Raw genomic sequence first — 8,503 nt, forward strand, 5'->3', positions numbered from 1 at the left:
GCAAGTTCCCAGACATTTCTGGGGGGGAATGGCCCTAGCCCTCACCCTCCGATCCAACTGTTCCCTGAAGTGCTCAATGGGATTGAGATCCGGGCTCTTCGCTGTCCATGGCAGAACACTGACATTCCTGTCTTGCAGACAATCACGTACAGAACGAGCAGTATGGCTGGTAGCATTGTCGTGCTGAAGGGGGGAGGATGAGGGAGGAGGAAGTCTTCCCTGTAAGGCACAGCTTTGAGATTGCCTGCAATGACAACAAGCTCAGACCGATGATGCTGTGACACACCACCTAAAACCATGACGGACCCTAAACCTACCAATCGATCCCGCTCCAGAGTACAGGCCTTCGTGTAACACTCATTCCTTCGACGATAAACGCAAATTCGACCAACAACCCTGGTGAGACAAAACGATGACTCGTCAGTGAAGAGCACTTTTTGCCAGTCCTGTCTGATCCAGTGACGGTGGATTTGACCCATAGGCAACGTTGTTGCCGGTGATGTCTGGTGAGGACCTGCCTTACAACAGGCCTACAAGCCCTCAGTCCAGCCTCTCTCAGCCTATTGCGGACAGTCTGAGCACTGATGGAGGGAGTGTGCATTCCTGGTGTAACTCAAGCAGTTGTTGTTGCCAACCTGTACCTGTCCCGCAAGTGTGATGTTCGGATGTACCGATTCTGTGCAGGTGTTGTTACACATGGTCTGCCACTGCGAGGACGATCATCCTGTCTTCTTGTAGCGCTGTCTTAGGCGTCTCACTGTACGGACATTGGAATTTATTGCCCTGGCCACATCTGCAGTCCTCATGCCGCCTTGCAGCATGCCTAAGGCACATTCACGCAGATGAGCAGGGACCCTGGGCATCTTTCTTTTGGTTTTTTTCAGAGTCAGTAGAAAGGCCTCTTTAGTGTCCTAAGTGTTCATAACTGTGACCTTAATTGCCAACCGTCTGTAAGCTGTTAGTGTCATAACGACCGTTCCACAGGTGCATGTTCATAATTGCTTTTATAGATAATTGAACAAGCATGTGAAACAGTGTTTAAACCCTTTACAATGAAGATCTGTGAAGTTATTTGGATTTTTACAAATTATCTTTGAAAGACAGGGTTCTGAAAAAGGGACATTTCTTTTTTTGCTGAGTTTAGCAACAGTAACTATCTATCTATTATACCTGCAGTTAAACAAATAAATCTTAAATCTTCTTCAGGCTAGGGTATATTTTTCTCCATTCTGCCTGACTGACGTGCCCAAAGTAAACTGACTGTTGCTCAGGCCCTGAAGCCAGGATATGCATATAATTGGTACCATTGGAAAGAAACCACTCTGAAGTTTGTAGAACTGTTAAAATAATGTAGGAGACTATAACACAATAGATATGGTAGGAGAAAATCCAAAGATAAAATAACCAGAAATGTTCTGTTTTTGAGAGTCCATGCTCTTCCATTAGAACGTATAGGGAAAAATGTAATCCAGCTCATAGTATGCACTTCCTATGGCTTCCACTGGATGTCAGTAGTCTTTGTTCAAGGTTTCAGGCTTGTTTCTTCCCAAACGAGGAAAAATTATGAGTTTTAGTACTGTTATACAGACTTGGAAATTAGTTTATGCGCGCGCGCACCTGCTAATATCGTTTTCCTATTGAACATACTTCTTTCCGTATTAAATATTATAGTTTAATTGCATTTTAGGGTACCTGAGGATTCTATAGAAACGTATTTTGACTTGTTTTAATAAAATTTAGTGGTAGCTTTTTGGATTCCTTTCTCTGCATGTTGAATGAGTGGATTACTCAAATAAATGGCGCCAACTAAACAGACTTTTTGGGATATAAAGAAGGATTTTATTTAACAAAATGACACTACATGTTGTAGCTGGGACCCTTTGGATGACAAATCAAGGAAGCTTTTCAAAAAGTAAGTGAATATTTAATCGCTATTTGTGAATTTATGAAACCTGTGCTGGTGGAAAAATATTTTGATGTGGGGCGCCGTCCTCATGGCACGGCATGCTTTCACTGTAAAGCCTATTGTAAATCAGACAGTGCAGTTAGATTAACAAGAATTTAAGCTTTTAACTGATATATATAAGTATGTTCCTAAATGCTTAATATCCATAATTTTTCTGATTATTTATTTGAATTGCGGGCCCTCCAGTTTCACTGGAAGTTAAGGGGACCTTAACAATTAAGGTCCCCTTAATCAGTAATGGGGAGGGTCTTTGGGACCCTAAGCCCTTCACTCAACAACCACCATCATTAACAATGCCTTGTAGCAGTACAATGCAGTCTATGACTGTAGCAATAAACTGTAGACCTCTATACTCTTAGAAGGGTTGTCTTGAACAACAAGGGGTCCTGGAGAAGACTTGCCTACCTTCATCAGGACAGAAGGCACCCCAACTTTATTTTCATTTTGTAAAATTTTATAATTAAAAAAGGATTTTAAACCAACTTTAGGAAAATTAATAGGCCTAATGTTGAGGGCAGCATGGAACTTGAAACTCTTGACCCGCTCCACTACAGCCCTGTTGATGTGAATGGGGGCGTGTTCAGCCCTACTTTTCCTGTAGTCAACAATCAGCTCCTTTGTTTTGCTCACATTGAGGGAGAGGTTGTTGTCCTGGCAACACACTCCCAGGTCTCTGACATTCCTATAGGTTGTCTCATTCTTGTCGCTGATCAGGCCTACCACTGTTGTGTTGTCAGCAAATTGAATGATGGTGTTGGAGTCGTGCTTGGCCACGCAGTTGTGGGTGAACAGGGAGTACAGCAGGGGACTAAGCATGCACCCCTGTGGGCCTGCCGTGTTGAGGATCAGCGTTGCAGATGTGTTGTTGCCTACCCTTACCACCTGAGATCCAGTTGCAGAGGGAATTGTTTAGTCCCAGGGTCCTTAGCTTAGTGAAGAGCTTTGTTGGAACTATGGTGTTGAACACTGAACTGTAGTCAATGAACAGCATTCTCACATAGATGTTCCTTTTGTCCAGGTGGGAAAGGGGAGTGTGGAGTGCGATTGAGATTGCGTCATCTGTGGATCTGTTGGGGGTGGTATGCAAATTGGAGTGGCTGTAGGGTTTCCGGGATGATGGTGTTGATGTGAGCCATGACCAGCCTTTCAAAGCACTACATGTCTACCGACATGAGTGCTACGAGGCGGTAGTCATTTAGGGAGGTTACCTTGGATTTCATGGGCACAGGGACTGTGGTGGTCTGCTATAAACATGTAGGTATTACAGACTCGGTCAGGGAGAGGTTGAAAATGTCAGTGAAGACACTTGCCAGTTGGTCCGTGCATGCTCTGAGTACACATCCTGGTAATTAATCTTGCCCCGCAGCCTTGTGAATATTTACCTGTTTAAAGGGCATGCTCACATCGGCTACGGAGAGCGTGATCACAGTTAGTTGTCTGGAACAGCTGGTGCTCTCATTCATGCTTCAGTGTTGCTTGCCTCGAAGCATAAAAGGCATTTAGCTCATCTGGTAGGCTCGCGTCACTGGGCAACTCGCAGCTGGGTTTACCAATTATGGTATCAAACTCTAAAAATTCACTTGAATTTAGCTTACCGGAGACATCTCCTGGCATTCAACTGTGCTGATGGTATCCATCCTGGCAATCAATCCATCTGGAGCAGTTAATCAAACTGACTTCAGTCCAGACAGAAGTAGCCATGGAATTCCTCTCCAAACAGTCAAAACTCTTGAATGAGACGGTGGAACTCTCCTGCCTGCTTTCAGGACTTCAACCATCCCTAGACCCACATAGACCTGTGCTTTTGGCGAGACTGGTCCAACAGCGAGATCATGACCACCTTCCTCAACGTTGGTCTCATTGTTAAAAGCCTACTATCTACTATATTGACTATTTATTATTGTAATTCTATCCAAAACTATGCATTTCTAAGGGAAATTATATTATAGGCTGTCACAAATGTGTAGATGTCATGGAATAAATAATATTTATGCTACTCTGCAAATTAATTAATTAAAAACTTCAAGAAATTCTGTCGTGAAGATTTTTTTACTAATTCAACACATTTTTTTACTGTATACACTACCGGTCAAAAGTTTTAGAACACCTACTAATTTAAGGGTTTTTCTTTTATTTTTACTCTTTTCTACAAGGCATTATAGAATAGCTTCAATATGCTGGATTCATGTAGTTAGATTTTATTTGCCACTGTCACTGCTGGCATACAGTATGAGTCAAAAATTTGGACACACCTACTCATTCAAGGGTTTCTTTATTTGTACTATTTTCTACATTGTAGAATAATAGTGAATATATCACAACTATGAAATAACACATATGGAATTATTTAGTAACCAAAAAAGTGTAAAAGAAATCAAACTATATTTGAGATTCTTCAAATAGCCACCCTTTGCCTTGATGACAGCTGCACACTCTTGGCATTCTCTCAACCAGCTTCACCTGGAATGTTTTTCCAACAGTCTTGAAGGAGTTCCCACATATGCTGAACACTGGCTGCTTTTCCTTCACTCTGCAGGTCGACTCATCCCAAACCATCTCAATTTGGTTGTGGTTGTGGGATTGTGGAGGCCATGTCATCTGATGCAGCACTCCATCACTCTGTGTGTGACGTCCAAACTCAGTAGCTCTACACTCACTAAGTTGACTGTGCCTTTAAACAGCTTGGAAAATTCCAGAAAATGATGTCATGGCTTTAGAATCTTCTGATGGGCTAATTGACATCATTTGAGTGTTCCTGTGGATGTATTTCAAGGCCTACCTTCAAACTTAGTGCCTCGTTGCTTGACATCATGGGAAAATCTAAAGAAACCAGCCAAGACCTAAGAAAAAAAAATTGTAGACCTCAACAAGTCTGGTTCATCCTTGGGGGCAATTTCCAAACGCCTGAAGGTACCACGTTCATCTGTACAAACAATAGCACACAAGTATAAACACCATGGGACCACACAGCCATCATACCGCACAGGAAGGAGACGCGTTCTGTCTCCTAGAGATGAATGTACTTTGGTGCAAAACATGCAAATCAATCCCAGAACAACAGCAAAGGACCTTGTGAAGATGCTGGAGGAAACGGGTACAAAAGTATCTATATCCACATTAAAACGAGTCCTATATCGACATAACCTGAAAGGCCGCTCAGCAAGGAAGAAGCCACTGCTCCAAAACCGCCATAAAAAAAGCCAGACTACGGTTTGCAACTGTATATGCTGCAACATCTCAAGACATCAGTCAGGAAGTTAAATTTTGGTCCAAATGAGTCTTCCAAATGGACAATGACCCCAAGCAAAGTTGTGGCAAAATGGCTTAAGGACAACAAAGTCAAGGTGTTAGAGTGGTCATCACAAAGCCCTGACCTCAAACCTACAAAAAATGTGTGGGCAAAACTGGCCTACAAACCTGACTCAGTTACACCAGCTCTGTCAGGAGGAATGTTTGGTTTGACACAAGTTAAACGATTTAAAGGCAATGCTGCCAAATACTAATTGAGTGTATGTAAACTTCTGACACACTGGGAATGTGATGAAAGAAATAAAAGATCAAATAAATCCCTCAACTATTATTCTGACATTTCACATTCCTAAAATAAAGTGGTGATCCTAACTAACCTAAGACAGGGAACTTTTACTAGGATTAAATGTCAGGAATTGTGAAAAACTGAGTTTAAATGTATTTGGCTATGGTGTATGTAAATGTCCGACTTCAACTGTATATGTACATATTTTTATTCCATCCCTTTACTTAGATTGGTATGCATGAGGTAGTTGTTATGAAATGGTTAGATTACTTGTTAGATATTACTGCACTGTCGGAACTAGAAGCACAAGCATTTTGCTAAACTCGCATTAACATCTGCTAACCATGTGTATGTGACCAATAAAATTTGATTTGATGAAGCCAACCCACCTTCCTACATTTTTTCATTTGGCTGTTTGATTCTGTATAGCCATCAACTATTTTCAGGTAGCCATACTGTTCTTGCGCTAGCCTAGCCTGTAAATGTTTTTTCAGAACCTTGAAATATGGAGAGGATTCCCATGATGCCATATTCTCAGTCAATATGCACAGCACCTCTTTTGCATCAGTGATTTGAGACCATGTTTGCCCTAACAGTGGCCTACATTTCACTATAGCCTACACATTATACAGCATTACACCACAGGCCTGCTATTAGCCTATTCAGCCCTATCTTAAGCATCTGTTCTTATAAATCACCATGCTTGAATAATTAGCTCCACTAAGTAAATAAAATGCATCTGATCTTCCTCTCCCTTAAAAGCACACAATGAAAATGGACTGCTATATACTCCAGCAGTCCAGACATGGAGATGAACACTTCTGACACACCTAATTTCCATCCCCAATAACCAGTAGAACTAGGCAGCTATGCAAAGCAGAACAACCACTCCACCTCTGAGTAGGCATTATGCAAAACACACACACACTGCTCTCAGGGGTTCCCTTTGTGTCATGGTGAAAAGCATTGGATGTGTCTAAGTAAGCAAAATAATTAGTACCTGATCCAGGTGAGGTGCATGAACCTTGAGGGCACTGAAACCATTTACAATCTTGAGTAAAAGGTACATCCCTCACCCTTATGGAAACGGAGTTGCTTTGGTTAGGCCTACAAGCATTTGGTTCTATGTAAAGAGAGTAGGTTGAACCAACTTGGAGTCAGGGGTCGACGTAACATTGTAAATGTATATCTGTGACTCTAATTAGTATGATGTGTTTCGTATGGTATGAATAATTTGTGGTTGTCCATCATCCATGTTGTATTGCAATTCATACGATCTGTTACAAAATTGCAATTTGTACAATTTATGAATTTGCAAAACGTATGACATGTTACAAATTTCAATTTGTTTTGGCAAATGTTAGCAAGGTGGCTAACATTAGCTAGGCTGGGGGATAAAGTTAAGGTTAAAGGGTTAGCAAACATGGTAAGTACACTGAACAAAAATATAAATGCAACAATTTCAAAGATTTGACTGAATTACAGTTCATATAAGGAAATCAGTCAATTGAAATAAATTCATTAGGCCCTAATTTATGGATTTCACATGACTGGATATATATACAGTGCTGTGAAAAAATATTTGCCCCCTTCCTGATTTCTTATTTTTTTGCACATTTGTCACACTGAAATGTTTCAGATCAAACAAATTTAAATATTACATAAAGATAACCCAAGTAAACACAAAATGCAGTTTAAGTGATGATTTCATTTATTAAGAGAAAAAAAGCGATCTGAACCGTCATGGCTCTATGTGAAAAAGTAATTGCCCCCTAAACCTAATAACTGGTTGTGCCACCCTCAGCAGCAACAACTGCAATCAAGCGTTTGCGATAACTGGCAATGAGTCTTTCACGCCGCTGTGGAGGAATTTTGGCCCACTCTTCTTTGCAGAATTGTTTTAATTCAGCCACAATGGGGGGTTTTCGAGCATAAACCGCCTTTTTAAGGTCACACCACAGCATCTCAATCGGATTCAAGTCCGGACTTTGACTAGGCCACTCCAAAACCATATTTATTTTTCATGATTTAACAAGGGGGGGCAATTACTTTGTCACATAGGGCCATGAAGGTTCGGAGGTCTCCGGGGGTGTCCTCGGATGGGGCCACAGTGTCTCCTGACCCATCCTGTCTCAGCCTCCAGTATTTATGCTGCAGTAGTTTATGTGTCGGGGGGCTAGGGTCAGTTTGTTATATCTGGAGTACTTCTCCTGTCCTATTCGGTGTCCTGTGTGAATCTAAGTGTGCGTTCTCTAATTCTCTCCTTCTCTCTTTCTCTCTCTCGGAGGACCTGAGCCCTAGGACCATGCCCCAGGACTACCTGACATGATGACTCCTTGCTGTCCCCAGTCCACCTGGCCGTGCTGCTGCTCCAGTTTCAACTGTTCTGCCTTATTATTATTCGACCATGCTGGTCATTTATGAACATTTGAACATCTTGGCCATGTTCTGTTATAATCTCCACCCGGCACAGCCAGAAGAGAACTGGCCATCCCACATATGCTCTCTCTAATTCTCTCTTTCTTTCTCTCTCTCGGAGGACCTGAGCCCTAGGACCATGCCCCAGGAATACCTGACATGATGACTACTTGCTGTCCCCAGTCCACCTGACTGTGCTGCTGCTCCAGTTTCAACTGTTCTGCCTTATTATTATTCGACCATGCTGGTCATTTATGAACATTTGAACATCTTGGCCATGTTCTGTTATAATCTCCACCCGGCACAGCCAGAAGAGAACTGGCCACCCCACATAGCCTGGTTCCTCTCTAGGTTTCTTCCTAGGTTTTTTCCTAGCCACCGTGCTTCTACACCTGCATTGCTTGCTGTTTGGGGTTTTAGGCTGGGTTTCTGTACAGCACTTTGAGATATCAGCTGATGTACGAAGGGCTATTTAAATAAATTTGATTTGATTTGATAGCTTTTTCCCTTAATTTAATTTATTATCACTTAACTGCATTTTGTGTTTACTTGGGTTATCTTTGTGTAATATTAAAATTTTTTGA

This window comes from Oncorhynchus mykiss, chromosome 17, assembly GCF_057628025.1.
Source record: "Oncorhynchus mykiss isolate SJ-2025 chromosome 17, ASM5762802v1, whole genome shotgun sequence".
NCBI lineage: Eukaryota > Metazoa > Chordata > Actinopteri > Salmoniformes > Salmonidae > Oncorhynchus > Oncorhynchus mykiss.